At 40.0% G+C, this 20,654-nt stretch overlaps 1 protein-coding gene across 16 annotated transcripts in view; it reads left to right on the forward strand.

Moving 5' to 3' along the window:
* BBS9 (Bardet-Biedl syndrome 9) overlaps positions 1 to 20,654 on the forward strand; it is a 797,962-nt gene that overhangs the window by 407,017 nt on the left and 370,291 nt on the right. The gene's annotated exons all lie outside the window — the stretch shown is intronic.

A 20,654-nucleotide genomic window follows, 5' to 3' on the forward strand; every position in this document is an offset into this window, starting at 1 on the left:
TTTTTGCCCATGTCTCTGCATTGGTGTGCCCCTCACACCTTTGCTGGACTCACAGCCCAGTGCTCTCCCATCACGCACCTGTGTACATACTTTACATGGCTCTTTTGGCCCCTGTTCAGATTGAACTCCAGTGCCAGGCATTGAGGACCTTCAGTCACTTGGTTCTACCATATCTCATTTCTAAAGCTCATTTTATGTGACTCCCCGGCTACCCCCTTCATTCTGGGAAAGGTGAACCATGGGTACACAGCTTCTTCCATCAAGCCAGAGCGAAGAAGGATTTTTTTCTTCACTTAAAATTGTGTCCCCTGTCTACCCTTCCATCTATTCTCTATTCTCTTTAAGAAGTAAATCAATGTTCATTTCCTCCCTCTTTATTCTGGCTTCCCATTCTCTTGTGAATTTCACTTGGATGGTGTGATGCAATTTATTTCTCATTAAGTACTCTAAAATTATTATATGTACTTGTCCTATATTCTAATAAATATAAGGAAATATTCTTCTACATTCCCACAGAATTAAAGCAATTAAACATATAGTTGTATACAAGTATTGCTTGATACTCCATGTATTTTCATAATGTCTCACATAATTACAGATGCTTGTCCAACAACTGTGTAGTTTTTAATCATTTTTTGAAAAGGAAGTATACTACCTCTGTTTCCACACCCCTCCCCTTTTTCTAAGATACCTCAAATATTTTTGGGTTTTATAAGAACAAAACCTGGTCTCTCCTGTACAGATGCTAAAAGATATAGATAGATTATAGTCAAACCACCACAAATAAATATTCACATACATGTTCATTCACATATCCTCATAATTCAAGTCAATATACACAAAAATTTCCAATCTTACCAGTGATGAATATATACAAGTGAAAGCAACTGTTAGGTACACTTCACCTATATTGATTTAGCCAAATTTGTTAATATATAGTGCTGACAGACATATGGTGAAATCGACATACCCACTTATTTGTGATATGGTCTTTCCTGAGAGTCCTCTAGGAAAATGTCAATCATAAAACTAATCTTGTACTTGGCATCAGTCATCTAACTTAATGCACTAAAAGCAGTAACCTAAAATCCATTTGGTACCATAATGTTTACCTTTAGAATTTGAATTATGAAGCACTGAAAGCAACCTAAAAGCTAATAGTTGCAAAATATAAACTGTGGCATATCAGTTGAACAGAATTAGGTCAGACTGGGGTTCAAATCCCTTTTGGAACAAATACTTAACTAGCTCTGTGTCCTTAGCAAGTGGTGGAACTCACGGAGTATTGGTTTCCTTATCTGTACGGTGGTGAACTAGACTATTCCCCAAGGACTGGTTCTGCTTTGGAGAGGTGAGAGTGGCCATTCGGATTTGATTTCAGGTTGCTTTCTTTTTATATTCTTACTGAACCAGTAAACAAACAGTACAGAAGGGGAACATGATATTAAGAAAGTTAATGAACGTGGTTCTTTAGTGCCTTTCTCATCAAGGGGTGACTGGAGTTTGATGGAAAACATAGTCTGTACAGAGTGAGGAAATGGCCATTTCTGAGGTGCTCAGAACCACAGGCTCACCCCTTTCACAGGGTTAGGATGGGAGCTGTTACAGGGAGTTTCCTGTACTTTAAAAAATTTAAACAACAGAATCCAGCCTTTGTTAGCTTTGGGTACTGTAAATGATTTACTATAACATAAAACACATCGAGTGAGAAAAATATAGAATAAGTTTTTTCTTCTTCAATAAGATATGCAAATATATATCCAAATTATGTTGCTTACACAAAGTAACTAAAAATGGCATTGCTTGTTTGGTCTCAATGAATTAAACCACGCATTGAGTTTCCCTGGGTTATCTTCACTATTATTTCAGATTCAGGGTTTTGGTTCTCAATTACTGATATCCTTTGGAAGACAATAATAATAACAATAATAATACAGTGGTGCTAAATGCTGTAAAAACTGCATTAGATGCATGACCCCATTTGGCATCTACTTTTCAAAGGTGTGCACGTTTCACGAGGACATTCTATATATACATCTTAAGGCTTTGTAAGGACTAATTGAGATAAAGTACATGAAGTTCCAAGTAATGGTGCCTGGCATGTGACAGGCATCCAAGAATTGGTAGTTATTATTGCCACTGTATGACAACAATGCCATCTACTCTAAGTTATGGCATTGTTTTGTGGACGAATCAGGACAAAAAAACCAGACACTGCCAATTAAACTATGATGTAATAGTTTTATCACTTACTTTTATTTTTATTATTGAAAGAGCTCTCTTAGACTTATTTAGACATAAATTTTATCATACATTACTCTTGTGCCTGAATAAGAAGAAAGATACAAGCAACATAAACTGAGTAAGGTATCCCTGAAACTTCTTCACATTCAAAGTTTGATTCCCCTAAATCATGACAAGTCATTAAACTACAGCTCATTGCTGTGTTTTTCCATGTAGCATTGTCCCTCCCGTGTACTATAACGAGCATTGTTGATGCAGCATTTCTTGAGTGTGCCACTGTTGCCTTCATGATTTTTTTTCTGAGCCTCTTATATCCTTTCAAAAACTTTCCTTTTTGCCTAAACTCAAAACTTCATTTTTCCTCCTCAGTTGAACTGTACGTTGCCTGAAGTTAAGAAGCCTCTGTTCAAAGTCAGCAAGAAATTTTAGGCAAATTGATGTTTAATGCTCTAACAATAGTCCTACATGATACATTAATTAATTAAACCACATCTATTTCAGGGATTTGCCAGTTTTTCCTGACCTTAGTTGTATTGCTTGACCTTGACATAGGATAGTGATCTCTGTGTGTGTCTTTCAGTAACAAAGTATAACACAGTTTATTCTATCTGGATGTATTCTCTTGTCTCACATCCTGGAAAGCTTTCAGCTTAGCTTTTGCTTTGTGAGAAAATATGAAAGTGCTGTCATTCTTCAGTCATGAATGTTTGCCTCACTCAGTTCAACTTTATACTTCTAACTACACTATTTCCATACCTTTCTGTGCACACAGTAACTTTTTTGCTCAATGATAAGTCATGGTGTGGTTTTAAAAGATAATTTAAATGGTAATTAATTCATTGAGGAGTATTAACATTGCACACAAGTCAGTGGACATGACATAATATGAACTGCTAAGATAAAGGCTGTACATGCTCAGGCAATGAAAACTATAGCATGACCGGAACCTGAAAGCCAGAAGTTATTATATACCACTGAGTATAAGACACAACCCTACTTCTGAGATATGGGGGAGAAATGTCCTATAATTGATTGAACATAGGCCGGGCGCGGTGGCTAACACCTGTAATCCCAGCACTTTGGGAGGCTGAGGCGGGTAGATCATGAGGTCAGGAGTTCAAGACCAGCCTGGCCAAGGTGGTGAAACCCCATCTTTACTAAAAATACAAAAATTGGCCTGGTGCGGTGGCAGGCGCCTGTAATCCCAGCTACTTGGGAGGCTGAGGCAGGAGAATCACTGGAACCCGGGAGGCAGAGGTTGCAGTGAGCTAAAATTGCACCATTGCACTCCAGCCTGGGCGACAGAGCAATTTCATCTCCAAAAAAAAAAAAAAAAAGAATTGATGGAACACATTTGTAAGCACAGAGTAAAGAAATTATCACTGTAGTCTTTTTTTTATCAAGAGGGAATTTATGAGTGGTTTGAACTGGGGACAGGAAGTTATAGAAAAAGGCAAGTCCATGACTTCCCATCTTGGAGTAGGTGTTTTTGACTAGAAGCACATTTCATATACAATAAATAGGAAAAATCTTAGCAGTTGTTGCTTTTTGAAGAGAAAGCCATGTATAAACAGTGAGAAGTAGTGAAGATTGAGTCTCTATTGGTATCATTTTAAATTTGGTCTATTGCCTAACATAGGAAATTTAGGTTTAGATCTCACTGATAAGTAGTTTGTGAGAACCAAGTGAACACAGATCTTCTCACCCACAACAATGAATAAGAATTTGTGGATTAAATCACTAACAGTGTTAACAGGAATATGTTTCATTTTTTGCATTTGGAGTGGTGAAACTCCCCAGCTGCCTGAGAAATAAAAATCTAGCTTGTATTGTTTAACAGCAGTTGTTAGTTCCTTTCTAACCTATTAGGTCTGAAGTCAAGGTCATAAACATTGGTTAGCAGTCTTAGAACTAAGTCCAGTGAACTTCACTAACTAGATTTCTCTATTTTGTAAAGAAAATGGGAGAAGAGTTAAACACACACCCAAATAAGATATGCCAAAGGAATGTAAGAAAATTAACTTTTATTGAGCATTATTATGTGCTAGGCATTGATCAAGGACTTTTCATATGTTATTTCATTTAATCCTCACCATGTCCCTTTGAAGTAGGCAGTGGTAGCACATGCTGTGCATGTCCCATTCCTATCTCTTAACCTCTCACCATTCCTGAATGCTTCCACCTGCTCAACACCTGCAGTTTTTTGCCTGAGGGCTATCCCTGTTTGGCAGAGGCTACATAGCCACCATGCTCAGCCAATGACTGATAGACTTAGTAGATTAATGCCCAGGTTCCCTCATCCTTTATGCAGGGTAAGTGTGAGAGTTATGTTATACACCATCCTTCAGAGTTCTCTGGCAGGAGTGAGCACCCATTGCCGCTCAACAGCATACACCCTTTATTGCTTTTTCTCCACTTTTCATCACATTTCGCCACTCCCCATTGGCACTTCTTGGCTCTGCTCTCAAGTCAACTACTCGGGCTTTTATCTTTGTCTCAGGACTATTAGTTCCAATTTATAGATGAGGAAATGAGTCCAAGGCCACATATCTAGAAAATAACAGAGGCAAGATTTGAACCCACACTAAGGGGCCTCACAAAAATGAACAGTCTGACTCAATGGAGTAACTTTGGATAATAGGAGTGACTGCTCCAAGTATTCTCAATGATGAGTGCCTGATCATACTGAATTTTTGCTCTTCTCCAATCTATTTAACAAGGATAAATGTAGATTTATATTTTATAGTTATATGTGCATGTGCTTAAGCCTATACCAGAAAAATGCTGGCACATTTAATCAACTCATGGCTTGCTTCATGTAACACTAAAACAAACTCAAGCTATATAATTAATTTTTGTACAAAACTGTTGGGAAAGTTTTATATTATTTGTATTTACAGTATTGTATAGACCTTTCTGTCATGAATAACTTTTATTTGACAAATAATTCTTCATATTATTCTAGGATGGGGCTAGGGCATGAGAGCTAAAACAAATAATTACTAAAGCACTTTACTGTACTTCTCTAAGTACATTCCATTTTCTACATCATTATATTTTTGTATATATTCTTATATTATCACTTGAGTGTAAGCTACTTCAAGGTAGGATCCATATCTGATTCACCTTTTTGGAAGAAAAAAACCCCCCATAGTATTTAGTGTGTCTTGTGCTAGTTGGCTCTAAATAAATATTTTTAAAATAAATGACTGTATAGACTCAAATTTAAACTTTATTTGATAGACAATGATATTTAAAATTAGGATGAATGTGTGGGTAAACACACTACTTCATCACTGTTACTCTACAGTTTTGAGATTTGTGCTGCTCCCCTACTGTTATCTTAGCTTGATAGCTGTGAAAATTGACACTAACATTGAATGATGTGCAGCTCTGTCATTCCAGATGCAATTCTAAATATTTTTTTTCTCCAGACTTGATTTCTATTTGAAGAAAATAGAAATAGAAATCTAGCATATGGACCTTCTGGAGCTGTTTCATATCCATTGGCGGTCTTGATCAAGAGAGAAATAAATAGCCATGTCTTAAAATAGTGAAGTTTCTGGGTGGTCCTGAAAAATCCATAGTAATTAAAGAGAGGAGAGAAAAAAAGAAAGAAAAGAAACCTGTACTGCTTTTCACTTAAATCAGTGGTTTCATGTATTTTTAGACACGTTTTTCCCTGAGTTCAGTCATTCCTTGTTCTTTGAGATTATTAAGGACACATCATTGTCAGGAGAGGAGTTGGTACCTTTAGCTTACTCACATGGTTCTTCTCTTGTCCTAGGTGGCAATAAAGTTTTCCCCAGACTCTGTCAAATATATGGGCACCTGAGGAGTCTTATGTGACCCCTTGTGTTGTATGTCTTGATAATAGGAGTGGCTGCTCCAAGTATTCTCAATGATGAGTGCCTGCAATGAGTGTTTGTACTTCAGACTCATTAGAATCATGTCTGACCATTGTTATGTTTTCGAGAGCCATGGTGTCCAAAGGCTATAACCATAATGTCAGTTACAGTAGTCTATGAAGGTGCTAAAAGCTTTGGTGGACTCTTGTAAAAGTTTCGCCCAACCAAACTGGCACAGAGCATTGTGCTTTTTTTTTTTTATTATGCAGTAAAATCTCATTTAATTATATGCAAGTTATTCATTTGGATAAAGAAGCTGATTTAAATTTTGGTTCTGCGAATATGTTAATTATGACCATGAATCTTCTAGGGGAAGAAGTCATTTCTGAAGCCCAGTAAAGTAAAAGGAGCCTAAGCAGATCTAATGATAACAGATTGAAAGACAAACATAACGAAATGGGAAAGACGGGCTCTGGGCCACAGTGGTCAAGTGTGGTATTTACAGCTATATAGTCCTGGATTATATTACAGCTCCCACTTTTAATAATTATGAAATTTTCAGTGAAGTACCTTACATCTAAATCCTCAGTTGGAAGTTATAATACCCACTCATAGGGTAGTTGAGAGAATTAATTGAAATAATATTTGTAAGATTCTCAGCACATAAGAGGTCTGAAATAGGTTTTTTTTTTTTTTTTTGGATGGAGTCTTGCTCTGTTGCCCAGGCTAGAGTGCAGTGATGCGATCTCAGCTCACCGCAACCTCTGCCTCCGGGGTTTAAGCGATTCTCCTGCCTCAGCCTCTCGAGTAGCTGGGATTACAGGCGCCTGCCACTGCACCCAACTAATTTTTGTATTTTTACAAAATACAAAACGAGGGTTCACCATCTTGGCCAGGCTGGTCTCGAACTCCTGACCTTGTGATCTACCTGCCTCGGCCTCCCAAAGTGCTGGGATTACAGGCGTGAGCCACTGCGCCCGGCCCCAAAATAGTTTTTACTTCTGTTGCTGTTGCTGCTATTTCTGCTGCTGTTATTCAAGTGAACCCGCACAGAAAAGATAAACTTTAGAGAGAACTCTCACAAGTAAGAATAATGGTATGGGATTAACTACCTACATTTGCTAAATATGTCTCATTAAATCTTAGTAAGCACCTGGCAAGGAAAATATTGTCTGGTTTTTTACTGATGAGGGAACTGAGATACAGAGAACTAAAATAATTTTCCCAGAGACATTAACCTTATGTTTAAAGCTTAAATTTTCTCAGAGACATAAAGCCACAGTCTAGGTCTTCTGACTTCTAATCCAATGTACTTTCATGGCCCATACTTCCCCTTATGTGGAAATATATAAATAAGTGCAAGTCATAGTGTGAGATGGTGAATAAGTGAAGGCTCAGTGTTGCAGGCCACATAGCTAATGACCACAGAGGAAAAGGCAGGCTTAAACTCAGGGTTCGTCTTTCTTGGGCCTCCATTGTCCCCTGGCTCTTGACCTGGTAATTTATCACTATCTTGTTAGCTTTCCTGTGCCTTCAAAGGAATGATTTTTATATGTTCTTTTCCAGTTGTTCTCACTGGGAAATCTGGTCCAAGTGATGTAATTTACCACCACCAGAAACAGCTTTCCCCTGGATTTGCATTATCAATTTGATTTACCAGTCTTTATTTTTTTTTGTAAGTTGCTTCTGAGTAGTGCAGGTAACTGGAAGCTTTTGCCTGAACTAAACTTTAATGCTTAGTCAAGGTGACTGGCTCCATCAGACATCAGTATTTTGCTTTGTTTTAAAACTCATGATCTCCATCCAGGATCACGTTTTATAATAATTCAGGTAATCTACTTTGTGTTCCTCCATCTAAAGAATTTGGGGTTGGAATGGGAGTACAGGTCAAATAGAAATGTTCCTGGCAAAATATAAACTTTCAAAAGGGATCAGAGTGGGTTGGTTTGCAGCAGCTTTCTGCTTGCACTGCAGCCGAAACTTCTGAAGGTCTCTTAGCTTGTATTTGTTAAGGAGGTTTTAGATTTTCATCCAATAGGAGGCAGTGTGCTTGATTTTCCACAAAATGGTGTGGATAAACTTGCACACTGCTCTACCGTTGGTTGAAACCTCAATTAAGTTTTTACAGCTTGTGAGTTGTGACAAAGATACGGAGAACTCCAAAAGTCCAGTAGATTGTTTCCATTTAAAATAAAAAGGAATGGTACTGGGGAATGAGAGTTAGTAGATTACATGTGGAATTTTCTTCATTTTATGATGAGTTGAAAAAATTAAAGCTGATTTTTTTCAGTGCTTTATTTTATAAAAACATTGAATATGATTTTAAACTTAAGATGGCATATAGACCATATAACTTGCTTTCATTTTTATTTTATTTTATTTTCTATTTTACATTCAAAGGGCTGTTTTCTTTTTCTTTTTTTTTTTTTATTATACTTTAAGTTTTAGGGTACATGTGCACATTGTGCAGGTTAGTTACATATGTATACATGTGCCATGCTGGTGCGCTGCACCCACTAACTCGTCATCTAGCATTAGATATATCTCCCAATGCTATCCCTCCCCCCTCCCCCCACCCCACCACAGTCCCTAGAGTGTGATATTCCCCTTCCTGTGTCCATGTGATCTCATTGTTCAGTTCCCACCTATGAGTGAGAATATGCGGTGTTTGGTTTTTTGTTCTTGCGATAGTTTACTGAGAATGATGATTTCCAACTTCATCCATGTCCCTACAAAGGACATGAATTCATCATTTTTTATGGCTGCATAGTATTCCATGGTGCATATGTGCCACATTTTCTTAATCCAGTCTATCATTGTTGGACATTTGGGTTGGTTCCAATTCTTTGCTATTGTGAATAATGCTGCAATAAACATACGTGTGCATGTGTCTTTATAGCAGCAAGATTTATAGTCCTTTGGGTATATACCCAGTAATGGGATTGCTGGGTCAAATGGTATTTCTAGTTCTAGAACCCTGAGGAATCGCCATACTGACTTCCACAATGGTTGAACTAGTTTACAGTCCCACCAACAGTGTAAAAGTGTTCCTATTTCTCCACATCCTCTCCAGCACCTGTTGTTTCCTGACTTTTTAATGATCACCATTCTAACTGGTGTGAGATGGTATCTCATTGTGGTTTTGATTTGCATTTCTCTGATGGCCAGTGATGATGCGCATTTTTTCATGTGTTTTTTGGCTGCATAAACGTCGTCTTTTGAGAAGTGTCTGTTCATGTCCTTCGCCCACTTTTTGATGGGGTTGTTTGTTTTTTTCTTGTAAATTTGTTTGAGTTCATTGTAGATTCTGGATATTAGCCCTTTGTCAGATGAGTAGGTTGCAAAAATTTTCTCCCATTGTGTAGGTTGCCTGTTCACTCTGATGGTAGTTTCTTTTGCTGTGCAGAAGCTCTTTAGTTTAATTAGATCCCATTTGTCAATTTTGTCTTTGTTGCCATTGCTTTTGGTGTTTTGGACATGAAGTCCTTGCCCATGCCTATGTCCTGAATGGTGATGCCTAAGTTTTCTTCTAGGGTTTTTATGGTTTTAGGTCTAACGTTTAAGTCTTTAATCCATCTTGAATTGATTTTTGTATAAGGTGTAAGGAAGGGATCCAGTTTCAGCTTTCTCCATATGGCTAGCCAGTTTTCCCAGCACCATTTATTAAATAGGGAATCCTTTCCCCATTGCTTTTCTCAGATTTGTCAAAGATCAGATAGTTGTAGATATGTGGCGTTATTTCTGAGGGCTCTGTTCTGTTCCATTGATCTATATCTCTGTTTTGGTACCAGTACCATGCTGTTTTGGTTACTGTAGCCTTGTAGTATAGTTTGAAGTCAGGTAGTGTGATGCCTCCAGCTTTGTTCTTTTGGCTTAGGATTGCCTTGGCGATGCGGGCTCTTTTTTGGTTCCATATGAACTTTAAAGTAGTTTTTTCCAATTCTGTGAAGAAAGTCATTGGTAGCTTGATGGGGATGGCACTGAATCTGTAAATTACCTTGAGCAGTATGGCCATTTTCACGATATTGATTCTTCCTACCCATGAGCATGGAATGTTCTTCCATTTGTTTGTATCCTCTTTTATTTCCTTGAGCAGTGGTTTGTAGTTCTCCTTGAAGAGGTCCTTCACATCCCTTGTAAGTTGGATTCCTAGGTATTTTATTCTCTTTGAAGCAATTGTGAATGGGAGTTCACTCATGATTTGGCTCTCTGTTTGTCTGTTATTGGTGTATAAGAATGCTTGTGATTTTTGTACATTGATTTTGTATCCTGAGACTTTGCTGAAGTTGCTTATCAGCTTAAGGAGATTTTGGGCTGAGACAATGGGGTTTTCTAGATATACAATCATGTCGTCTGCAAACAGGGACAATTTGACTTCCTCTTTTCCTAATTGAATACCCTTTATTTCCTTCTCCTGCCTAATTGCCCTGGCCAGAACTTCCAACACTGTGTTGAATAGGAGTGGTGAGAGAGGGCATCCCTGTCTTGTGCCAGTTTTCAAAGGGAATGCTTCCAGTTTTTGCCCATTCAGTATGATATTGGCTGTGGGTTTGGCATAGATACCTCTTATTATTTTGAAATACGTCCCATCAATACCTAATTTATTGAGAGTTTTTAGCATGAAGGGTTGTTGAATTTTGTCAAAGGCTTTTTCTGCATCTATTGAGATAATCATGTGGTTTTTGTCTTTGGCTCTGTTTATATGCTGGATTACATTTATTGATTTGCGTATATTGAACCAGCCTTGCATCCCAGGGATGAAGCCCACTTGATCATGGTGGATAAGCTTTTTGATGTGCTGCTGGATTCGTTTTGCCAGTATTTTATTGAGGATTTTTGCATCAATGTTCATCAAGGATATTGGTCTAAAATTCTCTTTTTTGGTTGTGTCTCTGCCCAGCTTTGGTATCAGAATGATGCTGGCCTCATAAAATGAGTTAGGGAGGATTCCCTCTTTTTCTATTGATTGGAATAGTTTCAGAAGGAATGGTACCAGTTCCTCCTTGTACCTCTGATAGAATTCGACTGTGAATCCATCTGGTCCTGGACTCTTTTTGGTTGGTAAACTATTGATTATTGCCACAATTTCAGCTCCTGTTATTAGTCTATTCAGAGATTCAACTTCTTCCTGGTTTAGTCTTGGGAGAGTGTATGTGTCGAGGAATTTATCAATTTCTTCTAGATTTTCTAGTTTATTTGCGTAGAGGTGTTTGTAGTATTCTCTGATGGTAGTTGGTATTTCTGTGGGATCGGTGGTGATATCCCCTTTATCATTTTTTATTGCGTCTATTTGATTCTTCTCTCTTTTTTTCTTTATTAGTCTTGCTAGCGGTCTATCAATTTTGTTGATCCTTTCAAAAAAGCAGCTCCTGGATTCATTAATTTTTTGAAGGGTTTTTTGTGTCTCTATTTCCTTCAGTTCTGCTCTGATTTTAGTTATTTCTTGCCTTCTGCTAGCTTTTGAATGTGTTTGCTCTTGCTTTTCTAGTTCTTTTAATTGTGATGTTAGGGTGTCAATTTTGGATCTTTCCTGCTTTCTCTTGTGGGCATTTAGTGCTATAAGTTTCCCTGTACGCACTGCTTTGAATGCATCCCAGAGATTCTGGTATGTTGTGTCTTTGTTCTCGTTGGTTTCAAAGAACATCTTTATTTCTGCCTTCATTTCGTTATGTATCCAGTAGTCATTCAGGAGCAGGTTGTTCAGTTTCCATGTAGTTGAGTGGTTTTGAGTGAGATTCTTAATCCTGAGTTCTAGTTTGATTGCACTGTGGTCTGAGAGAGAGTTTGTTATAATTTCTGTTCTTTTACATTTGCTGAGGAGAGCTTTACTTCCAATTATGTGGTCAATTTTGGAATAGGTGTGGTGTGGTGCTGAAAAAAATGTATATTCTGTTGATTTGGGGTGGAGAGTTCTGTAGATGTCTATTAGGTCTGCTTGGTGCAGAGCTGAGTTCAATTCCTGGGTATCCTTGTTGACTTTCTGTCTCATTGATCTGTCTAATGTTGACAGTGGGGTGTTAAAGTCTCCCATTATTAATGTGTGGGAGTCTAAGTCTCTTTGTAGGTCACTCAGGACTTGCTTTATGAATCTGGGTGCTCCTGTATTGGGTGCATATATATTTAGGATAGTTAGCTCTTCTTGTTGAACTGATCCCTTTACCATTATGTAATGGCCTTCTTTGTCTCTTTTGATCTTTGTTGGTTTAAAGTCTGTTTTATCAGAGACTAGGATTGCAACCCCTGCCTTTTTTTGTTTTCCATTTGCTTGGTAGATCTTCCTCCATCCTTTTATTTTGAGCCTATGTGTGTCTCTGCACGTGAGATGGGTTTCCTGAATACAGCACACTGATGGGTCTTGACTCTTTATCCAATTTGCCAGTCTGTGTCTTTTAATTGGAGCATTTAGTCCATTTACATTTAAAGTTAATATTGTTATGTGTGAATTTGATCCTGTCATTATGATGTTAGCTGGTTATTTTGCTCGTTAGTTGATGCAGTTTCTTCCTAGTCTCGATGGTCTTTACATTTTGGCATGATTTTGCAGTGGCTGGTACCGGTTGTTCCTTTCCATGTTTAGCGCTTCCTTCAGGAGTTCTTTTAGGGCAGGCCTGGTGGTGACCAAATCTCTCAGCATTTGCTTGTCTGTAAAGTATTTTATTTCTCCTTCACTTATGAAGCTTAGTTTGTCTGGATATGAAATTCTGGGTTGAAAATTCTTTTCTTTAAGAATGTTGAATATTGGCCCCCACTGTCTTCTGGCTTGTAGGGTTTCTGCCGAGAGATCCGCTGTTAGTCTGATGGGCTTCCCTTTGAGGGTAACCCGACCTTTCTCTCTGGCTGCCCTTAACATTTTTTCCTTCATTTCAACTTTGGTGAATCTGACAATTATGTGTCTTGGAGTTGCTCTTCTCGAGGAGTATCTTTGTGGCGTTCTCTGTATTTCCTGAATCTGAACATTGGCCTGCCTTGCTAGATTGGGGAAGTTCTCCTGGATAATATCCTGCAGAGTGTTTTCCAACTTGGTTCCATTCTCCCCATCACTTTCAGGCACACCAATCAGAAGTAGATTTGGTCTTTTCACATAGTCCCATATTTCTTGGAGGCTTTGCTCATTTCTTTTTATTCTTTTTTCTCTAAACTTCCCTTCTTGCTTCATTTCATTCATTTCATCTTCCATTGCTGATACCCTTTCTTCCAGTTGATCGCATCGGCTCCTGAGGCTTCTGCATTCTTCACGTAGTTCTCAAGCCTTGGTTTTCAGCTCCATCAGCTCCTTTAAGCACTTCTCTGTATTGGTTATTCTAGTTATACATTCTTCTAAATTTTTTTCAAAGTTTTCAACTTCTTTGCCTTTGGTTTGAATGTCCTCCCGTAGCTCAGAGTAATTTGATCGTCTGAAGCCTTCTTCTCTCAGCTCGTCAAAGTCATTCTCCATCCAGCTTTGTTCCGTTGCTGGTGAGGAACTGCGTTCCTTTGGAGGAGGAGAGGCACTCTGATTTTTAGAGTTTCCAGTTTTTCTGTTCTGTTTTTTCCCCATGTTTGTGGTTTTATCTACTTTTGGTCTTTGATGATGGTGATGTACAGATGGGTTTTTGGTGTGGATGTCCTTTCTGTTTGTTAGTTTTCCTTCTAACAGACAGGACCCTCAGCTGCAGGTCTGTTGGAGTACCCTGCAGTGTGAGGTGTCAGTGTGCCCCTGTTTGGGGGTGCCTCCCAGTTAGGCTGCTCGGGGGTCAGGGGTCAGGGACCCACTTGAGGAGGCAGTCTGCCGGTTCTCAGATCTCCAGCTGCGTACTGGGAGAACCACTACTCTCTTCAAAGCTGTCAGGGACATTTAAGTCTGCAGAGGTTACTGCTGTCTTTTTGTTTGTCTGTGCCCTGCCCCCAGAGGTGGAGCCTACAGAGGCAGGCAGGCCTCCTTGAGCTGTGTTGGGCTCCACCCAGTTCGAGCTTCCAGGCTGCTTTGTTTACCTAAGCAAGCCTGGGCAATGGCGGGCGCCCCTCCCCCAGCCTCGCTGCAGCCTTGCAGTTTGATCTCAGACTGCTGTGCTAGCAATCAGCGAGACTCCGTGGGCGTAGGACCCTCTGAGCCAGGTGCAGGATATAATCTTGTGATGCGCCGTTTTTTAAGCCGGTCCTAAAAGCGCAATATTCGGGCGGGAGTGACCCGATTTTCCAGGTGCGTCTGTCACCCCTTTCTTTGACTCGGAAAGGGAACTCCCTGACCCCTTGCACTTCCCAAGTGAGGCAATGCCTCGCCCTGCTTCGGCTCGCGCACGGTGCGCGCACCCACTGACCCGCGCCCACTGTCCGGCACTCCCTAGTGAGATGAACCCGGTACCTCAGATGGAAATGCAGAAATCACCCGTCTTCTGCGTCGCTCACGCTGGGAGCTGTAGACCGGAGCTGTTCCTATTCGGCCATCTTGGCTCCTCCCCTCGGGCTGTTTTATTTTTCAAAGGTGAATTGCTCAACATTTTGAGCCCTCTTTGCATGACAAGGGGATTTCACTGATTACAGTCAAGCAAATAATATTTGGAAATAATCTGAACCTAGATGTTTCCTGAAAAGGCCCTGTACTTTCCAAGATATTTAATTTAGAACTAAAGTACCAAGTTTTATTTGTTCTGGGGTTTACAATAACCCATTATACGATTAGCTTTAGATATAATATTTAGATATAATCTAATAAGTATTTAGATATAATGTAATACAATTCCATACAATATGATACAAAGTAATAACCATAATGTTCTGTGGATCAATTATAAATACCAAACACTTTTCATTTTGCATCCTTTACATCTATTGAAGAGGAAATTTTTTTCCCTTTAATACAGTTTGTTATTAAGATAAATGAATATGATATGAAGGTTGTTTCGTCTTCAAATATGCAATGCAAGATGGGCCATTTCTGAGAGTCTTCTCTTTTCACTTGAAATCTGGACTCCTGCCACAAAATCTCCATTTGTTGTTTTAACAGGTCTCGTGGTTTTTTGTTTGTTTTTGTTTTTTAACCTTTTCTCTCTCCCTTAGATTTAACTGTGTACACATTTGGTAATAAATGTTACTGTGGCATTTTGTGGTTTTTCCCTATACCACTGTAGTTAAGGATGTGGTAGTGTTTCTATTATAAACATAGGTTTGTAGGAGTTTATAATTTGTTTGAAAAAATGTTTAAGGATATTACTTGGAAATTTAGATTTCAATTACATACTTCTATTTTCTGATTTTAAAAAAAGTAGGATTGAATATATTTTCTCATTTCATAGTCTCTTCCACTTAAGATTTCAGAGTGCCGTACCACTTATATAAGTTTGGCATAATGAATAGTGTTATTGCTGTTTTGTGGAGACCTCACGTGTACCCTAGAGAGATTAAATGAGTTATCTAAGATCACACAGTGAAGGGGCAGATGAGGTGAATGAGGTTAAGTCAGAACTCAGGAGCCTCGGGACAGCTATCATCAACTCAACTGTTTTGATTCACAGGTGGCATGGGAATACTTTCTTAGTTTATTTTGTGCTTTGGTTACTTTGGTCGATACCCTAGGAAATTAACTTTACAAGTGTGGTCAAACTTTCTGCTTCTTACTGTTTCTAGTAAGCCACTTGCTTGATCTGGTATTTAGGCCTATTGACCAGTGGAGACTAGCAGGGTAGTAAAGCAAAGCAGTCAGAAATTCAGCTGTGGCTCTCTGGTCTCTGGATAGCAAGAAGCATAGCTCAGCTGAATTCAGTCAGGAGGAGCAGACTAGGCAAGGCCAGGTCCTTGAATTTAAAGAGCTGGCTCACAGAAAAAGGGCACACCAGCAATCACACTGGTACACAAAGGCATCTGGGACCAGCATGGACTGTAGGAGCCTCTGCACAGGCTGGTAAGATGTGGAAGCAGAAGACTGGGCAGCCATGTTGGGGGATGCATACAGCAGGCAACTTGGCATTGGAGAAGTCAGGTAGCAGGCAGGGCCTCGGCCCCTGAGTCCGGTTCCTTGGAGGGATCTTGCAGAAGCTAGGCAGCTATCTATCAAGGAGTGACACTTTCAGCAGGCTCCTAAGGCAAGGGCTCTGGTAGAGGACTTGGGTAAAGCCAAGGTCTGGAAACAAAGGAAAACCCAGTTATCAATGCTAGACTAGACAAAGTAAACCAAAAAATCCCCACAAACCCAATGGATAAGTTAACTTCCAATAACGACAAGGGCTGTGGAAAAGATAAAGTAGTGTAACATGCACATTTAACTAACTCCTTCTCCCTTCCCTTCCCTCCCCTCCTCTCCCATCCCGTTCCCTTCCCCAGTTGCCTCCCACTCCCCCACCACTGTTGTTTTCTAAAAGCCATACACAGGTCAACCTGGAATTTACAGCAAATTGTGGATTTGAGGACTATAACAAAAATCATTTCTCACTGAAGAGCACATGCCCAATTCCCTTCCAGAAATTTTTAGTGCTATATTTCCCAAATAAAGATTTTCTTTTACTCTCACAATATAAGACAAAAATACTAGTATGATTGATATTTATCTTTAAAGGATAAAGGTTAGGTATGTGCATGTAGTATGTGTATGTATTTAGACATTAAAACTGAACATTAGCCTTACCAATTTATGGGCTATGAATAAAGGTAATGGGCTCAAATACCAAAAAGGTGTTTAAAATAGCTTACCTTTAAGGTACTTCTCACACCTGAGATTCTAGATTCCACAGTTTTATTTCATATTTCCATAGGTAAGTATGCTACATGTTTGATCAGTGAATTATCACATTGTATTTTTATTTAACAAAACTCTCAAAGGCTCTTTTTTTGTCTCAAAGATATTCCTTTTAGTTTTATATTTGAATTTATGTAGCAATTCAGTCCCTCCAAGTAATAACTCTGTATTTTAGTGGCAATCTTTCTAAAGTACTGGCATCATGCCTCATCTATATTAAAGAAATATACCATGCCAAATACCTAAACATGACATGGTTTTTGACTTGATCTGCAAGTTGGCATCAGGAAAAGAAATTCTGTAGTACTCTGTATTAACTAAATGTCATATCTACTTAAATTATCTAATATGTTACTGTAATCTATTTATGATACAGTAGTTTGCTTAAATGAATGACAGTATGAACTATTTTAATGCTGAAATGACTGCAGAGCATACAAATGCCAAATTATATTCAAGGGATTTTTTTCTTCTTTACTCCAGAGGTCTTTGTCAATGGCTCCAATTGAAAACATGCCCTCTCCAGTGATGTCTGGGTTACTATTTTGTCTTCATTTATCTCTTCCCATTATTACTGAAATTCAAATTCAATTCTAGATATTAGTCTAGTTTAGATTTTGGTAGTAGTAAAGAGATGTCTTTGTAACAACCAGTGTTTATTATTCTTTAGTGATTTGGGGTAGGAAGCTGTTTTTATGGTCTTTTAGGTCTCTTGAATCTGTTGAAAGGATTTTCAAGATGACTTTAAAATCATTTACTTGTTTCCTAACTTGGCTAGTGACACCTACAGGTGGGTCAATAGAAATGGGCCAATAGAGTGAAAAGTCCCGATTAACCAATTATGGCAGTCAGTGGGAAGTTCTCTAGTGGAAATATGTAGAGTCTGCACTTTGATCTGAAGAACCAACTGCAGGGCCAGACATGGTGGCTCATGCCTGCAATCCTAGCACTTTTGGAGGCCAAAGCAAGCAGATCATCTGAGGTCAGGAGTTCAAGACCAGCCTGGCCAACACAGTGAAACCCCATCTCTACTAAAAATACAAAAATTAGCCAGATGTGGTGACACCCGCCTGTAATCCCAGCTACTCAGGAGGCTGAGACAGGAGAATCACTTGAACCTGGGAGGAGGAAGTTGCAGTGAGCTGAGATCACGCCATTGCACTCTAGCCTGGGCGACAAGAGCTAAACTCTGTCTCAATAGAGAGAGAGACAGAGAGAGCGAGCCTCATAAACCTAGAAGAAGAGACGTGGCAAGTGTGGCAAAGACCTGGGGCTTAGGTGTCAGTGCACTCAATGTGAATCAAGAATGTAATCCAACTGACAAGAGAGCAGAGGCAACTGGAGGCCAGGCTGGCAGGAGAATTCCTAGAAAAAAGGAGGGAGGGCTGTGGGATACCTACACTCCAAGCCGCAGCCCAGTGTTTTGGGGTCAGTCTGGGGTTCTCTATTTAGCTGTATAAATTTTTAAGTGTTTCAAATTGGAGCTCATTCAAAGAAGAGTGGTTAGGATGGAGAAAAAACTTGAAACTCAGTTTATATAAGGAAGAACTAGAGGAACTAGGATGTTTATTCTGGAGGAGAGGGTACAGAATTGCTGTCTCCACAGATAAAATGGGCTGTCATGTAGAAGAGAGGTTAGATTTATTCTGCATGCCTCTGGAGGGTAGAAGAAGGGCCAGTGGGGTAGACTTTGGCTCGGTGCGGGAATAGTTTTCTGTTGGTTACACATGTCCCTGAAAGGAGTGAACTGCCTCAAAAAGTAGTGATTTTGGATCTTGAAGACAGCTATGCCTAGGCAGATGGTTGCCGTTGTATAAATGATCCTGGGAAAACCCCCACGAGACTAGACATAAAGATCTCCAAAGCTCTCCCAACTTTAAGGCCCTGGTTTTATATCTCACCATCTCTCTGTGCAGCAAACATATTTCTTGACCATCCTCTGTATACTAAGAACAGTGTGGGGATGTGGAGAACTCCAGTCACTCTCAGGGAAAACCAGACATGCAAACAGCACCCACGTCACAGGGTGACAAGAGCTGTGATGCATCTGGGTGTGTGAAGTCTCAGAGCCCCAAAGAGGGCCCACCCATCAACCCTTGGATGGCAATGCCTGAGCAAGTCATTAAATGGGAGTTGGCCAGGTAAAGAATAGAGGTTAGGGCATTGCAGCATGAGCGACGGCCATGTGCAGAGGCCTAAGGGAGAGACAGTGTGGGTGCAGGTGGTTGGGAACAGAATACAGTGGAGCAAGAGCTGGAGTTCCTTAAATGCCAGTCTGACCATTTAAATTTAGGAGTTTGTATTAGTCTGTTCTCATGCAGCTATAAGGAAATACCTGAAACTGGGTAATTTATAAAGAAAAGAGGTTTAATTGACTCACAGTTCTGCATGGCTGGGGAGATGTCGGGAAACTTACAGTCATTGCAGAAGGAACCTCTTCACAGGGCAGCAGGAGAGAGAGTGAGTGCCAGCAGGGGAGATGCCAGATGCTTATTAAACCATCAGATCTCATGAAAACTCACTATCACGAGAACAGCATGGGGGTAGCCACCTCCGTGATTCAGTTACCTCCCACTGGGTCCCTCCCATGACACGTGGGGTTATGGGAACTACAAAATGAGATGTCGGTGGGGACACAGCCAAACCATATCATAGTTGAAGCTTGGGAGTAACCTCATCTGATTTGCATATTTGAATGGCGGCTCAAATGATAAGTTTGGGGATGGAATGATGGGTTCCAGATGAACCTTCTCTCTGAGTCTCAGGGCTCTTACTTCTAATATAAGGGACTTGCACTATTCCGCAGTATTCTATGATCATAAATTCATTTCTTGTCTTTCTTTATAATTGTATTGGATGGTCAGGCCCATCGTGCTCTAGGCCTTACCAGCCTTTGTGTACAGATGGAGTCACATTCACAGCAACACCCAGATTTCACTCATGCTTTGCTTCCTTGTTCTGCTTCTTAGGACCTCCAGATCCCCACAAAGATCTTACCCAGTTATTCCTGGGAGCCTCTGGGGATGCCTAAAGGGAGCTCCTAAACTGACCCCTCCTGCTCTTTACCTCATACTCCTTGTTGCCAGTGTTAGCTGAACCCACCTGAGGGTGGTGCCTCCCCATGCCAGTCCTGCTGGTGCCAGTGCTCTCCATGACAATGCTGAGGTCCCTGCCTTGTGCTGACGTTCCTGAATTGCAGCTGTCACTGCACTTTTCTAGGTTTTTCACTGCAGCACAGCCACACTGTTCCCAACAAAAGTGGGGGCAATGGCCTACTTCCTGTGGTTCATTTACCATCACCTGGACAGTGAGCAGTACTAGGCAGGTCCTGTGTCTCACACGATCCTTCTTGCAATAGCTCCTTTGTTTCTGCCTATAACCCCAAGGCTGTGGAACCAGTACCTGAGGGAGACACCAGGGTTTTCCCTCCATTCCAGTTTCCCCCAGGGTATCCAAAGGTCCTCCTCCTGGCCCGCTTTCCTTTAGCCGAAGATAAGAAAGATAAGGCAAAACAAACTATAATCCTAGCAGCTTTACCCACCAGATCATTAAACAGACGTGTGCCTGATACTCTTTTTGTTGTTACTCATCACTCTATGCCTGGCTCAGAGCTAAACCCTTCTCATAGATCTCCAACCCTTGGAGGGACAGACTGTTAACATCCTCATTTGTAGATGAGGATGAGGCTAAGAGGAATTAAGTAACTTGCTCAAGGTCAAACAGGTGACAGAGCCAGAATTCCAAACCAGCCTAGTCTGGAATATTCCAGATACCACACTCTTCACAGGTTCCCAACACTTGAACATAAACACTCAATAATCTGTATAATACATCAAGTGCCCACTTTTCTTATT

This window comes from Pan troglodytes, chromosome 6, assembly GCF_028858775.2.
Source record: "Pan troglodytes isolate AG18354 chromosome 6, NHGRI_mPanTro3-v2.0_pri, whole genome shotgun sequence".
In the NCBI taxonomy this organism is placed as follows: domain Eukaryota; kingdom Metazoa; phylum Chordata; class Mammalia; order Primates; family Hominidae; genus Pan; species Pan troglodytes.